This window comes from Mytilus galloprovincialis, chromosome 2, assembly GCF_965363235.1.
Source record: "Mytilus galloprovincialis chromosome 2, xbMytGall1.hap1.1, whole genome shotgun sequence".
Lineage (NCBI taxonomy): Eukaryota > Metazoa > Mollusca > Bivalvia > Mytilida > Mytilidae > Mytilus > Mytilus galloprovincialis.
Window position 1 is genome coordinate 9,079,464 of NC_134839.1, and position 18,480 is coordinate 9,097,943.

The window sequence follows — 18,480 nt, forward strand, 5'->3', positions numbered from 1 at the left end:
TTAACATAGAAAGCAATGGGGCCATTAATTAGTGGTGTACTTCCTTATGTTTTCCTGTGGTCATCTTGTTGGAATGTGTGTGTTTTTTTTATTCCTTTTGGTCGAATCAAATCGTATTTATTCCTTTTTTTCACTGATTGGAAAAAAGTTTACTAACAAAATTTCTACCGATTATAGTCTATGAAAATTTTTATTTTTTCCCCCATTTATATTTATGGTATTGAAACGTATATCTTACTCGAATTCAATGCCAACATAATGAGGCGTCCTTTTATTTTTTAACGGACTCGTTCGCACCATATTTGATTTTTTTACCCTTAATCTTTTCACTAAATATCCTGCAAAACATCATACATTTAGAAAATATTTCCATATGCCTACGCTTGATTAATTCATTTAACAAATCTCATTATACGAAGACACTACAAGATCTTCCGTATAAGCAGGCAAGATTAAATCGACTTGAAGCAAACATTTTTCCTGATAGTAAGGTATTCACTGCGGCGTATGCAAATGACTAAGAAAGAAACACGCAATTATAGGTTTATAATTTGAGAGTCATCATTTAATTTGATTTAGAAATCAATTACCTAAATTTTTCCCGGTCTGTTTAGTTTATTTTTTCAAATCAATACTTTAAAGGATGCACACCACTAATTATTGGTCGCGTTTTTTTCTATGTTGCATTCTTCAAATAGAATCATTCCTAACACTTTTATCTTAAGTTAAAATAAAATGACAAGCTATTAAATGTCAAATAACTATACCTGTTCATTCCTGTTAATCTTTTGTTACTCCTGCAACAATGTGACGTGAACTCATTCATGTGACGTTTGTGGTTTCCTGTGCTGTCGTTAATGGTAGATATCCGTTGATATTCGTCGATTTACTTGTTGTAATGTACTATTATACTATTCAAATTTGCATTTTTCTGTACTGAATAATCTTGCGTTTTGTGTACAGCATTCCTGTCATATAGTGTTTTAACTTAAGCTATATTTCTAAGCATTGCCATATGACCAACAAAACATGTTCAACCCACCATTTTTTCTCAAAATGTCCTGTACCAAAAGATTGAATTAAGCAGTTGTTATCAAACAGTCCGTTTCTATGTATGTTGGCGTTTGGTTTCGTTTGAGTTTTTCTGTGTTCTTATAGTTGATGTATGTGTTTCCCTCGGTTTTAGTTTGTAACCCGGATTCGTTTTTTCTAACGATTTATGAATATTGAACAGCGGTATACTACTGTTGTCCTTATTTACCTCGTTTACTTGTACTTTAAGGTTTATTTAATTATTAAGTACAATTAACAATTACTTTTGCTCCGATTTTAATGATTAAATTCTGAGTTTAAGGTGTCAGCTACAAAGAAAGCTACAAAAGTGTATGTATTATGCATTTCTGTTATATACAAGGCCACATGCATAAATAAAACAAAAGTGTTGAAGATAAAATTGAATTTTATAAAGTACAATATTTGTAAAACTAGAGGATGTCTTATGTACTAAAGTACTGATCACCATTTTTTTTGGAAAGCGAGAATATTTGCCTGTGATAAAAATAAAATAAAAAATATATAATGCAGACCGAAAACTGCGTTGACACAAATCCGCCATGCTAACCTGCATCTCTTGGGATAAACCATCGATTACGCATTTCCTGGACATAATTGGCACATGAGAGAATATCGCTAGTTCAGAATTTCTATGACTTCTCATTATTTGCAGCAGAAAAAGGTATCCCGTACATCACAACAAATTGATCATTTGACGAAAAGAAGGATATCACCGATGATTGGTATAAACGGTGGTGTCACTCGTTATTGAACATGTTCGTGTTTATAGTAATAACCGGCATATATTATCGTTTTCCAAACAAAATGAATGATGTTATCGACCTTCTTGCAAGCATACAAACAATTATAAAAGGGGCAAAAAGATACCAGAGGTACAGCCAAACTCACAGATCCAAAAAACTCTGGCAACGCCATGGCCAAAAATGAAAAAGACAAACAGACAATAATAGGACACATGACAAAACATAGAAAACTAAAGACTTAGCAACAAGAACCCAACCAAAAACTGGGGGTGATCTTATGTGCTCCGTAAGGGTAAGCAGATTCTGCACCACATGTGGCACCAGTTCTGCTGCTCATTTTTTATACAAACCCGGTAAAGAACTCATTCGGTATGTCACATTCGTGGTGTAAAGGGAAATGGATTGAAGTAACGACATAAGGAACATACCCGATATCATCTGTGAAACGGTTATTTCATAACGGTCAACAAATTCGTGATGACGTCCGTAAAATTTAAGAAGGGAAGATTTCAACTTCACCATTTATGAAGTTAACGTTAATGCTGTATGTTCTAATATTGTGTGGTTATTACTTTTAATATTTTATGAGTTGTTCATATCTTTACATTCGGTGACATACGAAATGTCACACTTTCTAACTTACCAGGTTGTACATAATGTAACTGTTCATTTTCTATTTTTGCAACTCCATTTAGTTGTTTTTTTAAAAATGGTGTCTTTAAGGTAGATCATAAGTAAATCTTTTTTGAGACAGAATTTTCTTATACTTAGCCAGAATGAAGATTTTAATATGCTCTTTTCAAAAATATAATAAAAAGTAGGGGTCACCGTGTTATTTTTCAAGCTATGAGTCGTTGAAAATTGCCTAAATTTGGTTAGATTGTTAATGGAAAAACACAATTGTGTGCATAAAAAATAATCTATGAGATAGAATTTTGAAATAAATTGTGAAAAGAAAGGTTTTGTAATATGTTTTAAGAAAATAAAAAGAAAAAATGGTGTCACCGAACTTGTTTTCTTGCTACAAGTAAAAAGAAAAAAATTCCCTATCTGTCCAGTATAAATTTTTTACTAAAAGAGTTATCTTCCCTTAAATGGCTCATTTGAAAAAAATGATTCAAAAAGCAAAATAAAATGATATTTGTTTAATTATTTTGAATTATACAATAAATTGTCAAGTTTTCTTTATATTATTAAACAGTCTAACCATCAAATTGTAAATCTGTCTCCAAATTTGCAGATTTAGGCAAATAACTAGACCGATTTTTTACTGTGATTGTTCAATCCAAGATGGCGGTATACCATGAATCTACCTTAATGTTAAAGGGACTGCTTTTATGCTCAAAACTAATATAGGATATTTAAGAAAAAACTTTTCGAACGCACATGATAATCACTATCATGTATAGTGCGTTTGTCTTTTCGTATTAGGCCACGGCGTTGTCAATTTATTTTCGATCTATGACATTGAATGTCTGTCTAGTATCTTCGTCCCTCTATTATATTCTTTTTTCAAATTTTGTTATTTCTGATTCACGTTTCTGGAGATAAAATTCTATTGCTTGAATTCAGTGGTGTTTTATCTTATTGTTTTTCATTTTTATTTTTGTATCAAAATTGAAACTTGGTTCGTTTTTGTTAAGGTGCAAGCACTCATATATCTTTTCATTTTTTTCTATCTTCTTACTTTAGAAAACTAGAGAAAAACAGAGATAATGACGCTATTTCTGTTTTTTATAAAAAAAACTTGTTGCTTTGTTTAGAACGAGGGTACAGATTAAAAAAAAAATATTTATTACTTCTATGTAAATAAGATCTAGTCGTCTTATATATTATATAAACATAAGACTGTGGTAACCCATTAATGATCATCATCGGTGAAACCTTTCAATTATCAGATAAAAACACATAATAAAATTCTAGTAAGAAGAAAAAAAAAGAACTTAATAATACTATTATCACAGACATAAGCACTGCTACATAAACAACACTATATAATGCTTTATTAAAGAAATGCTGCTAGCAGTTCGTGAAAGTAAGCTGAAAGTACTTTAAACAAGTATGTCTGAATGTTTTAAATTTTAATGTCGAAAGTTTTTTTTTCTCAAAATTGATTTTCTACTCATTAAGATAAATAGAAAGTATCGATTAAAATGACTGACTTCAATAATATAGTGAACCCATATTTTAGTACGAGAAACAAAGGTTAAAGTGTAAATCTTTCTATTAGGTACTCTTTTTCAAACTTCAGGCTGTCAGAATACGTCATTCTTTGACATTTTTTTTGTAACCGTTTTTGCCCTTTGTTCGTTTAACTATTTTGTTTATTTGGATTATCAAATTAAACTATAAACAACATTGTATTTGGTAAAAGATCAATGCAAATAATTTTACCTGGTTATAAGACATAACTTGATATTATTGTTGACCAAAGTCTTGTATTTAAATCAACTATAACGGATGCCAATTTTTTTTTAATGTAACGTTAAACGAATTTTACTCTTTTTTACTTTCTTATTCATTGAAATACTGAACAATTATACATTACTATAAATTAGAAAAAAACTATGAACCAATTGTGAATGCTAATTCACTATCAATTTAGAAATTATATCCTGCAAATTGCTGGGACAAAAAAATAGTTTATGATGAACGGAAATTTATAATTAATTATATTAAATTGTTTAATAATTATAGACTGTAAGGTAAATGGTATTTACATTTTCCTTTGTTTTCGACAATTTTAGAAGTATCTTGTATCCTTGAACGGTTTGCTGTTTGTTAAATGTTGTACAGTGACCTATAAATGTTTACATACTATATTTTTGTAAAATGAATATTCGATGATGCCATTTACGCTACAATTTGATAAATGCACTTTATATGATTGAGACGTTTATGGTTCAACGTATTTTGTAATTCATAAATTATTTCAAGCTGTAATGAAACAGCAACCAAATGACATAAATAACAAAGAACATCTGATATAGTCAATGTTAGTTGAAAAACAGACCATACACTACTTCTAGCTCTAATGACAATAAATCTCCAACTTCCGTAATATCTATTTGGCGTATGGTAGTGTTTTCTTAAAATGTGTGCATACGTATAGATTAACGGGTTTAATGCCCATTAATTTCGTAAATAATTCGGACGCCATCCAGAATGTGATTAATTTTGGTGAGTGAGGACTGCGGCACATTGTTTAACATAACGATATATCGAGAAAACATTTTTTGAATTATTTTTCTAAAATAAAAACAAAAGATTAATCGCAGTATATAATTATCATAATCACTGGTCCTCTCACACCCTGTATCTTAGCTGATGTTTTAAAGAGGGGCGTCCGTTTAGCTATGTGGGATGTTTAAAGAGACGCATTTATATTCTTGGTTGCAAAGCGGGGCACGTCTTTTTTTAGGGATAGCTGTAAATAATTATTGGACACAGTTTTACGTATTGATTATCAAAAGGTTGACGTTATACCAAATTCAAATCTTCAAACATCAATTCGAACTTAAATATACTTCACCGTATGAACTATGTTTTTGATTTGAAATAGAACACAAGAATGAATACATTTTAAATTATTAAAGACAGATTTTTTTACTGTACTGCAGCCTTTATAATAATACCCTTAATATATGAAATATATCAAAATAATGAAAATTGTAACATAATATGCAGTCACCTTGCCTTTCTTTTATTGTGGTTCAGAGAGCGAAACTGTCATGGATATTTTTCAATTACGATTCATTGTAGAAAAGGATTAATTATCTAAGTAATAGCCAAAACAATAAGTCGTTCAAAAATTGATAAAGTTCGTATAGTAGAATATATTTCAAATAGTCATTTTTGTAACTTTTTGACCATATCCTACGCATATCAAATATCTAATTGACTGAAATTTCTTCTGTTTTTTGAAATTGAAATTAACAGCTGATATCGTTTAAAAGAGCGCTGGTTGTAAATAACTATTCCCACTGAAACAAATGTTATGTGTTTGAGATACAATGGATAAACGTTGGTTTGATAAAAAGATACATCGAGTCTTGAGAGCGAATGATATATTTTTAATGAACATGAATCCGTTGTGTTTCTTAATTTTGTTGTGACGACTTTTCAAATTTATAGTATTTTTCTAATAAGTCTATTATTGGGGAGCTCAAATAACGACTTAATTCTATTTCGATCAATTTAATATAAATTTAAAATATACAGTCACGTTGATGATCTTCATCGTAGTTTTAAGTTGTTATGAACCGTATGTACTAACAGTTAGGAAAGTATATGTAAAATGTATCTTTTTTTACCAAAAAAAAATGATAATTTGAACTAGTTTTCTACAGAATATAAGTGAATGAAAAATAGCTGTAATCCTGTTCAAAATTCACTCACACATATGTCAATCATGGGAAATGATCTCAAAATTATATAAAATAAGAAATACAAAATAATTTACATAGGTGTGTGTTCAAACAACATTACAATGTATAGTTTTTAGTGAATACTCAACATACTTTTTACCATATACAATATTTTAGTAAGTGTTAAAAGAAACATAATGAATCACTATTTTTCAGTAAATGTTCCAAAGACATGTGATAATTTACACTTTTTTATGCATGTTCAAAAGACAAATTCATAATTTAGTGACGGGTTTGGAAATGATGGTATAGTTTTGGTAAACATGACATAAGGTCCGATAACAAAATAATGACACCAACAATAATTAAGATGAGGCCTCCAACAAGGCCTATTGACTTGGCGCTTGGTCGTTTATCCTCGGCACTTGTTCGAGCACGTATATACGAGGTCAATATAGTTTTATCAACTATCAAAATTTTCCGTAGTCGTGCTTTTTCTTCGCCTAAAATTGCTAACTTTTCTGCTTGTGTTAAATTAGCTTGATTAAATTGCATCCAATAAATTGCTCTGCTTCCACATGGACAAATATAACTCCCACTGCAATTGGTTGTTGTGTATATTTTATTTGTTGGTGGCGGACTCTGATTTGTTGTTTGAACAGAAGTTTGTGGTATTGTTTTGGTTGTCAGGGTATCAAGTCTTGTTGTTTCTTGTGCACTTGTTATTTTGGTTGTCATAACAGCTGTCGTCTCCACAATTGTTTTTTCGTTTGTTATGATTTCCGTCGTGCTTTTAACTAAAATGTAATATTCATAAACTTTATGAATTCAAATTATATTTAACAACGATTTTCATGAATATTTTAAGATATTTGATGAAATAATGCATACACATAAAAATAAAATTAAATTTTGAAAAACTTCATTATTGTTTTCAAAAAAAGGACTTATTGCTATGAAGATAGCAGATATCTGTATTAAAGAACTTACACAAGCAACGGTTGCTTGAATTGAAACACCACTCACTTTTAAAATCGAAACATCATTTGCTCAGATTCAAACATTCAGTTGCTAAAACTGGAACACCCATTTGCTTGAATTGGGATATTTTGCTTAATCAAGTAAGGTGAAAAGGTGACATTTTGTCAAGAGGCTTAATTTGCTTAAAAACGTTAAATCAAAATAAAAGATGTCGTATCATTTTCTATGAGACAACTCTCCACCAGATTCTAAATAAATGCTGTAGATGTGAGCAACTTTAATACATTATTTATTATTTCTGCCATCATTTGTTTGAAACGTGCTGTTTTATGTTTGTTAAAACATTTATTTCAAGTAGTACTTTTTTTTCAATTTGATACTTAAATTCGTTTATGGGTGTCTTTAAAGTCTTGAGTTCATATTTTTTCGGCTGATTGTAGCATTGCATTACCTTAGTACTCTAGTTTTTAAATCTTGATTTGCCTACTATTTTTTCTTATATATTTTTTACTTTTCTTCTGTAATTGAGAAAGTTGTTTTTGATAAAATATAAAATTCACTTCGATTCTTTTATAATATCATGTTTTAAAGAAGTGAAGCATACATTTACGAATTCAGACAATATTAATTCACTCATTAATCACAAAACTCAATTTGACCTTTGAATGAAATTGTGTTATTGAATTCGAATCGTATTTTTTTCTTTCAATGTGATGAAATTACTTTTCATTTCTAGGTAGTTTTAAAAAAACTTATTCTGTCATTCCTTCTGGTATTGTTAATAACATATATAAAAACATATACAAGCAACTTAAAATCTAATCTGATTGATGTAAAAAGAGAAATCATGTATAAAAGATTCACAATAACTAGAAATATTTTATCGGAATTGATTGATCTCGTGTACTACTTAACTCACCCAATAAAAACATCTACGAACTTGACTAGCCATGCATTCATATATAACCTAATCGGACTTGAATTTACTTGTTGGTAATATTGACCAGATGTTATTTTGTTTTCAATATTGACAACTCTTTGCCTATAATTTTATTTTTACTCATTTCTGAATTTTGTATAAGATGTCATTAGTTTCGTTTTTTACCATTACACACTTTACTTAATGTGAAATAAATGATAGATACTTTATCGCAAAAAAGAATTAAAAAACTGATAGCAAACTATGGAGAGAGTTGTCTCATTTGCAATCATATAACATCTTCTTTTTGTATATGCTGCATGACTGTTTTTCTCATTATTGAAGGCCTAACAATGACCTTTAGTCGATGATTTATGTGTCAATTGTTGATTTCTGTGGAGAGTTGTCTCATTGGCAATCACGATACCACATATGTTCTTATCTTCATAATATAATCGTGGTGATAAAACAATTCCACTAAAGAGAAGAGAAACTATGATGTGCTTTTTTTTTTTAGGAAAATTGTTTCAGTGTCACGCGATTGCTTTGATCTAAACTGTCTCCATCAAGATGATGATGATCCATGCACAGGGTTCCATTTATATTATATGCCAGAAAAATATGTTTGTTGTCTTGTCGTTTATAATGCGTAAATGAAATACAAGTATCTTACGATTTGATGTTTGTCTAAAATTTGAAGAAAAAAAAATAAGAAAGACAAAAAACAACAACATTGCAACGAAAGCGAATAGATGAAGAAGCGTGATTTTTTTTGACTTCTTACAGGCTCCACATTATTTATGTGATAGTCATTGTACGTGTAGGTTGATGCAATGTAACCGTGAACGTATCATGAAATTTACCGCGGAAGATGACCGGGACTTACCATGTTACGTGATTACTTACCACATTCTGATATATCGCAATACTCCCAAGGAATGGTGATGTCTGTTGTCATGCACCACACTCGTGTGTCATTATCTGGAGCTCTGCAGTAGTTTGCATGTTCAGGGCCCATGGTATATACTGGGGCATGTGGAAGTATGACATCCCACCTTTGACATGTTTTTCCAGTTATTGTTGTGCTGATGGTGCCAGTATATGAAGCAATATTATCAATTAAAACAAAACAGTCCTCTACAAAATATAAGAAATGATTGTAAAGTGTAAGATTCTGCAATATATTATTACGATAGAAAGACAATGTGAAAGAAGATTCCGTATTTAAGTGTTAATGATTTACGATTGTATGACAGTTGTTTCCTCCTTCGAGAATACCATAGCCTCTGGTGGGTTTGGTGAAGATATTGTTTTGTTTTCCGTGTAATTTTAGAAGGACTATTGTTTGTTTTCCGTGTAATTTTAGAAGGATTATTGTTTGTCTTTTTGTAGTTGATGTATGCCTGTAAGAAGTTATCTCATAACAATATTGCACTCCAAGGAAAATTAAAAAAGTAAGTCCCAAATGAAATTGCCAAATTAAAAGCTCAAGCACACGACATGATTGGATAACAACTGTCATATTCCTGACTTGGTACAGACATTTTTATCTGTAAAATAATTAAATAAAGTAAAATATTTGCTGATATATCGATCTTTCTTATATACAATTATTTACAGTTTTTGTAACTACAACAGCTATAAAGGATAAGCACATTGCCTGAGTTCATATTACTGTTGATAAAATCTGTTCAGAAGTCATAAATTAGTCGGTGCTGATTAAAATTAATCACATATATTATGAGGGTTTTTTTCCCCGTTATTTTGACTCATTAAGGCAAAACAAAAACTAACTTTAACATATTTAACAGCAATAAGTGTCCTTTTGTTAATTTGAACATTTCAGTTTCACAATGGATAATCAAAACACAAATAGAAGAGTGTTCGTTTTCTTTTGTTTTGATTTTCTTTTTTTGGACGTAGATGTTTCTTTTGCTCCTTTTCATGGTTCTCTATTTTTAATGCATTTCCTATTCCTGTGACTTTAGCAATATTTTAGATTTCTATGTATTATAGTTACTGATAAATTACTAAGTCGTGGATTACGTTACTATAAATTGTTCAAAACCTTTACTAAATTATCTCATGGATGCATTGATTCGGTTTTGAAATTTGGCTGTTTCTATAGCAAAAAGGGATATCACATTCAAATGTTTGCGGTTATATTGCGATCCGTAGTAACTAATTGATCCTTAAATTAAACTTAATCTTATCCTTCGTAAGACATTTGAATATGTTTTTCTATCGATATTGACATGGTTGTTATTAATCAATACATAAATATATGTACTGCTTCACATTTATGATTGAACACGTATGGTCGTGTATTGTGGGATGTGGCTACCTGTCGCTTTTGGGGGTTGAAGCTCCTTTTCGATTTTATGTACTTATATATTGAATTGCACAAGATTCTGCTTTTCGCAGACGTTCATTGCGCTGATTTTTAGTGCCCCACAAGATTGTGTGAGGTATACGACATTGATCTGTCGTACTAAATTATTATCCTGGTACCTTTGATAATCATTGTAAACTTTTTCTTTTTGTTTCTGGTATAAGAATTTATTGTTTAGTAGCCAGTTTGCTGCAATAATCATTTAAAAGAAAATACAGTGAAGGAAAATATTTTATTGTTTTTACTGAGGCAACTGCCTCGGTTGCCTCAACGTAAGATACGCCCCTGTGTTCCAATAGGAATGAAAAGTCTGTCTTTGTAACAATTCTTTGAAACATCTTGGGTGCAACATGTCGATCCCCAGCTTTTGTAGTACATTTACTGAAGGCACACCACAATTTTTCTATCTATATTTCTTGTTAGTTGTTTCGATGATAATATTTCTATGAATTTTACAGGTCCTCAGTTGTGGTGTACAATGGAATGTCAGATTTAAGTAAAGAAATTTCTGACAAAAAATTACACATGTCTCTTTCAAATGAAAGCGGTTTCAAAAATACCTGTCGTCACTGCAGTTGTCACAAATGCCTAGGAAATCTTTTAAGCTACATATTTTATAACAATTATTCGAAGATTATAGATTCTACATGTATGAATAAATACGCTAAAAAGTTAGTTACGGCAAGCAAAGTTTTTTTATACAGTCTACAGACATAGTTCCATTGTCTAGACAATATTTTCATCAATGAGCACATCACACCAACTTAACCATAAATAAAAGTGTAGGCTAACATCACTGTGAAAAATTTATCCATTTCCCATTATGATTGAATATAAAACATGAAAAAAAATCGTTAAAGTAACCTTGTTGTCTGCATTTGTTTACATTTTCCCTCCTGTTTTTAATGTGTTTCTCTACAAGAGAACTCCGCAAAGGGAGGTAATTTGATTAGGTAAATACAGGACAACTCGACTTTTCAGGGTCAATTTATTTCAACACAGTCAATTTGCCCACTGATTTTTTTTCTTTCCTTTTTTAACCTGAATTCATTCTCTCTTTTCATATAATCAACAATATCAGAAATGGCTGCATTTTTTTACAACACCTGATCAAAATAGGCTCTAAAACCCCCCTTTAATTGCACTTTTTACCCTATTTAAGCTAAATAGATTTTTTTTAAAGAAAGTTTACTGTTGAACACAATTTTCATTTGTTTTGTTTTAACTGAAAAAAGTTTTAAATGTCTGAATATTTATATTATTTTCTTTTTGTAAGTCATAATTGATCATAATTTGTAAACACCTCATTTTCCCCCTTTTTTGCCACTTTTAGCCCTGTTACCATGGAAACGGTAAACATAAGAGGCTAAGTGTAGTTATATTTTTTGTTAAGCTCATGTGGCTCTATTGAACTAATAAAGTTTAAAACAAATATATTTTAGTGTGTGCCGAAATATTTTGGTGATTACAGAGAATTGCTCTTAAGAAAACAATTATCTATCTCTATGTATATGTGGAAAATGTGGGAATATATAAGAAGTGGCAATTCTTTCCTTTCAAACCTTTAGTTTCGACATAAATATTTGCTATCATTTGAAAAAAACCAGGTCGTTCTGTATTGGTATAGTTTTTGGATCTTTCATTTGCGTATCTAAGGCAAAAGATAGTTTGGGCTTCAAAAGTCAACATAATTATTGACTTTATACAGAATATACGCCGTTTTAAAACAATTAATGTTTTACAAATAGTACTTGGATACAAATTTATTCTGGTTGGTATAGTTTTTTTGACATGAAGTGCGTAGAAATGAACCGTGGTATAGCAAACATTGAATTCCCTCACAAAATATTATAACGCGCTACAGTTGGATATGTACCGATTGAAACTTAATCCTGGAAACATAATATATGTATATGTTATTTGCCTTAAACAAGCTTTTATTCATTGAGACTATTGTTGGGTAGATAATTCGTATCTTTCGTCTTTATGTTTTTAAGGTTTTTTTGTGCTATATGCCAGGCTGGTAATTCTAGCCATTTCTAAGTGATACTTACATTTTTTGGTTTATGTTGGGATGTTACACAATTGTTCTAGATTATGGGAGGTTTAAGCGATCACAAACATATTCTTCCCGCCGCCTTGTTCATGATTTTGATAGCTAACTATACGGTCAGAATTTTTTTAATTTTTGAAGGCCTTAAAATGAAACCTCAAATCTATGTGATTTAGATATTTGTTTCGTTATTTTGTGTCAACTATATATTAAATACAATGGATTCTAATTGTCATTATATAATTTTGTCTAATCGTTACCTTTTTATAGACATTTCTACTATTGGGGTTTAAATCTGACCTAAATTCAGTGAACCAAATCCACACAATTGGATTTCCACTCCACTGACGAGCAATAACAAAAGGGTAAAAGATACCAACTGACCTTCAAGATACCAACTGACCTTCAAGGTCAAAGGTGGATGAAAACTGACAACTTCTATAAAGGTTGGAAATGTGCATGATATCTATATATTAATGCCACCTAACATTTTCTTGGTTATCTTGTATTTTATATTTTGAAAAATCTGCACCCTGTCCCAAGCTATCAATATGACAGTTTTTTCCTACTCGTTAGATGCTTTTGAACTTTTGATTTTGCCATTTGATGAGGGACTTTTCGTTTTGAATTTTCCTTGGAGTTCGTTATTTTTGTTATTTTACTTTTTCCACCAAAAATAACAATCTATAAAATCTTGGCTTCATTTGCATTAAAGACATTTCTTATTATTATCATTTTCATAATTGATAGTACAAATTATGATAGTGAAATAAATAAAATAATACAAAAAAGAATTATGATAATAACAAAATTATAATTGAAACTGTAAACAAACTACTGTGTCCGAAGTTTTAAATACAATAATGTTTAAATTGGACAATATACTTATAATATCAAATTCAGTAAAACGAAAATAACTTACCACTCATTGCCGAAAAATTCAAATTAATGCAAAGCAAGTAAAAACAGACACATGTTATATCCAAACTTAATATCATAGTCTCTCAATATTCGCCTTTAATTTATCTAATATTACTACGGAATCACTCCTATATAACAGCCTTATCAATAATTTCTACTGTGATAATTCTTTCCAATAATCCCGACCACGAAATAATGCAGCTGCCGTTCGTCATGGTTATTACGTCAATAAATCTATGTTATGACAATTTTCTCGTTTGAATTGGTTTACATTGTCTTTTCGGGGCCTTTTATAGCTGACTGTGCGGTATGGGCTTTGCTCATTGTTGAAGGCCGTACGGTGACCTATAGTTGTTAATGTCTGTGTCATTTTGGTCTCTTGTGGACAGTTGTCTCATTGGCAATCATACCACAACTTCTTTTTTATATTTACTATATACTGTGTAATTAAAAAAAAAATCCTCTTTTATTTTCCATATGATTTGTTCAATATGTCTATGTCCAGTTATATGGAAAAAAGAGTTTCATTATATGTTAGGTCAGATTTCATATTGTCTGCATACCAGCGGTTCATAATTGACTTAAGTACGAATATTGTGAAGAACTACAATTTACATTCTGTAATGGTGCATGCACATTATGTTATGAAAGTTTATACGTCTACAGTGTCACAATAACGGTTTTTGCCCATTATAGGTTAATTATGAATGCACCATAACCTATTCAGAAAATTACCTAGGATAAGCTTGACTGATGAGAAAATAGCTGTTCGGTTATCACAGCTTTTGTGTTTTATTGCATACACAAAAGGAGAGTTTCAATGGTACTTTAACTTAATTTTGATCTGATCATTCTTTTGTATGTGCATTCCCTTCTCTAATTACAAAGAGAATGCTTACAATAGCATTACAGCATCTTAGGAGTCTTATGTTGACGAAACGCGCGTCTGGCGTATCAAAATATCCTGGTACCTTTGATAACAATTTAAGAAGGCTCCGACTGAATTCAGCTTTATTTGAGTACTAAACCAAGTTGATTATTAAGAGTGCACACTAGTTTAAATTAAAATATCAACGTTTGCCTATTAAAATATCAATGTCTCAAATATAACAAACACTTGTATATCAATTAAGGCAACAGTAGTATACTGCTGTTTGAAATTCATAAATCGATTGAGAAAAAAACAAATCCGGGCTACAAACTAAATCTGACGGAAATGCGACACAACAGAAACGCAACATTAAAATTTAACACACAAAAAAACGAACTATACTATAACAATGACCATATTCCTGACTTGGTACAGGACATTTTTAAGAAAAAAAATATCAAAAGATGAACCATGTCTATAATGCATCTTCAGTGTATTTGGTGTTTGAATCAGTTTGGTAACTTATAAAACAGGCTTTGTAACGATCTCAGACAAGGAATTTAGTCTACGAATTGAGTTTTGAATCTTGTAGAACTTTGTAGTTAATCATTGAACTGTGCAAAGGGAATAATAGTGTAGAGTATAGAAACTTCCAAAGTTTTGATATCCCTGAAAAATAATACAGATAGTGATTGTTGGGCATTTTTTACGAAGGTATGAATCCACATCTGATTTATACCCTTGGTTAAACATACCTCATCTCAATTTGTTTTCTACTGCAGAACGAATGCTGGAATGTTGTCGGGTTTGTAATAACATAAGAAACACGACGGATGCCACATGGGGATCAGGATCTGTTTACCCTTCCGGAGCACCTGAGATCATCCCAATTTTTTGGTATGGCTCGTGTTGCTTAGTCTTTTTTTCTATGTTGTGTTTGCTGTATCATTATTTGTCTGTTTGTCTTTTTATATTTAGTCATGGCGTTGTCAGTTTATTTTCAATCTATAAGTTTGACTGTCCCTCTTTAGCAAAATACAAATGGAAACCTTGAAGTCATAATTTTACTGTAAGGGTTTGCTCTCAAGATAATTACATTGTCAATTGCAAGTCAGACAAGATTATAATCGGTATAATCAGTCGTGGTTGTATTGTTTTCTATCATGTTCGATGGGAAGATGAAATTAAAATAGTCACCAGAGCTTTGAGTAAGTGATGTAATAGAATTATAAAATGGATAAAGTTACTTTTTATTAAATGAACAGAAAATAATGATGATAACTTTTTGATTATGGTTTTATTGTATATATATAGTAAGCTTATTAGACTATTGGTTACATATCATCTGTTCTCAAACCGTCCAGTGCGTGCAAGTGTAGTTTGATTTCAATGTATTGCAAGTTGATCAAGACAATACAAAACCAAAAGTACAAAACTCAAAGTTTAATTAATAAAAATACCAAAACGTGTATTTCTACAGTCGATTTGTAGGCGCACCATATGAGCATCAGCTTTAATTAATTGTTGTGATTCCTTATAGTAGGGTGCCCAGTATCGAAAAAGACGTCTAGTTAACGAGTTTAAGTTACCGATAACATACGGCTATATTTATATGCAAACGATTGGAAAATCATTATATTTTTTAATCATGAATGTCGTCGTATGCTCCCGTGGTCACGTTTTTCAAAATTTTGTGGTATCTTAGGGTACCCACAGAAACCTCATCATACAGACCATCTTCAACACGAAAAAAAATTTTATTGCTTTCTATGTTATTTGTTCAAATGATACTCATCATTTAGCTTAAAAATTAAATTTATCATATAATGAAAGCTGAAAAGATTTATATAATATTTAAAAATAAGTATTTCATGATTTTAGTATGGCTATTTTTTTAGCTGAAATTTACCACATTTTGAACAAAAGAAAATTTATTACGTGTTATTTTCACGGGATTTTTACTCTGATTACATCAATAACACGTGGTTCATATGTGTGCCAAATATCTATTGTGTAATGTTAATCGGTGAGAAGAAAATAGCAATTTAAAACACAAATTTAGTGAGCATTCTGCCTTGTTTCAAACACGCCTTTTCTCGTGCCGTTAACCGTTTTGTAGCTTACACTACCAGGTCATTAACTAGGACAATTTTCACTAACTTCATTTCTATTTTTTGCTTGCGTATGGTCAAATTGTATATTTGGAATAGTCCAGTCAGTTTGAAGATCGTTGTTTTGTAATTGGAAATATTTTTTGTTGGTTTCCATAACTTTAATTGGTTTTTTTATTGATAGTTTTGTTATAATTGTAATATACAAATCAAATCCTTCGATCACGTTTCGGACCCGGAATATGGCACACATTTACAGTCCTGTTAAACTAAGCTAATCAAACCAGAAGCAAAGTAAGAATGAAATACAATGGGATAAGTGTGTTATATGTCAAGGTTCTTTTACTGAATTGCTTATTAATAATTGAGTAATAAGCACAAACAAAAGCTTTATCGAGGCTATGGGAGCACGGAAATATTTGAGTTTATTGCCTGATGCTTCAGCATGTTCAGACCTAGACCATTTTCGTACTGATGATTACAAAATGTTGTAGCATCATTCTTGCTACAAATCTTACACTAGCAGACACAACTGACGTTTTTTTTTAAAGCTGAACGAAGTTCTAGAACGTCTGTTAAAGTGTTTCAGGACATAACATATAGAAGTTCGTCAAATTCCTGCCTGGAAAAAGTTTTTTTGAGTCAGTGAGATACAGCAGGTCTTAATCAGATTTCTTGGGGAATCGATTGTTCAGCATCATGGTAGATCAACAGTTACTATGAAACACGAGAAAGTCATATTCTAGCTAGCACTTCATAGGACCCTAAATTAGCTCAGAAATAGTATTTAGGTTTTAAGAATTAATTTGGTACGCCCGATGAAGTAGATACATTACTCGCATGATTTTACATATGCATGCTATTCATGTAGACAAAGAGATAGATGTGAAAGGAATCAAGGGTAGGATAATAACAAAGTCACAAGATACAGATGTTCTAATCTTATGCGTTCCTTACATCCACTCCATGCAGCATACGCATGAGCTATGGTTTCAAACAGACACTATTACTTGAATACAAGATTTTTGCATCTATATAAATATAGGAAGATGTGGTGTGAGCGCCAATGAGACAACTCTCCATGCAAATAACAATTTAAAAAAGTAAGCCATTATAGGTCAATGTACGGCCTTCAACACGGAGCCTTGGCTCACACCGAACAACAAGCTATAAAGAGCCCCAAAATTACTAGTGTAAAACCATTCAAACGGGAAAACCAACGGTCTAATCGATATAAAAAAACGAGAAACGAGAATCACGTATAAATTACATAAACAATTGACAACTACTGTATACCTGTCCACGAAATATGTAAAAGTCTCGGGTTTGCCATCTATAACTTTCTACCACACGTGCTGTTACATGATGCAATACAACGTATTGGACCCTGTTTAGGATCAATAAGCGCACTGTTTTTTAGTCTTGAAGGACAACCCAGATGATTTTACCGATTTGTCAAACCTTTCTTATTGTGACATCGCTGGACCTACAGATGCAGATCGAGATCTTGTTGTCAGGTTGAATGATCTCAAGTCAAAACTAAACATAGATCACTGCGACCATAACAATTTGAGCGTAAAATTGGCTACAATTTAAAATTTCTCCCTTGTCAAACTTCCTCCTTGTGAATCTACTTTTAAACAACATGTAATAATAGTTTCACTCCAGACGTAAATTTGATGTCTTCCCGTGTAGCAGAACTACACATTAGCATTCTTCAAAATGGGCAATGACGTGTTCCTTTCTATCTCGGAGGTCATATGTCATCCGAATTTCTGCTTGTAAGGGGAATTCTGTGTTTTCAAAGGGTTGCATTTGCTTTGATCAAAATCTATCATGTATAGATGTATGCCCATGTCAGGCAAATAACATCTGTCAAAATGTAAATACTCGTGTGGTTGTAGTTAGACACATTGATGACGACGAAGATGACGAAGTATAAGATTTCATTTTTCTGTATGTGTCTTATAAATCATTGTTAGCAATCGAATGAAAATAACGCAGTCCATAATATTTTCTAAACAATATATAAAACATCTTCTCAATTT

The 18,480-nt window shown here is 31.2% G+C and overlaps 1 long non-coding RNA gene across 1 annotated transcript; it reads right to left on the reverse strand.

Moving 5' to 3' along the window:
- Positions 1-6,422: 6,422 nt before the first annotated feature.
- On the reverse strand, positions 6,423-13,590 carry LOC143062103 (uncharacterized). Its single transcript, XR_012974548.1, has 3 exons — positions 13,452-13,590; positions 8,991-9,221; positions 6,423-6,981 (listed from the first exon to the last, which is right to left on the reverse strand). It is a non-coding gene; the product is annotated as an uncharacterized LOC143062103 (long non-coding RNA).
- Between the last annotated feature and the right edge of the window lie 4,890 nt (positions 13,591-18,480).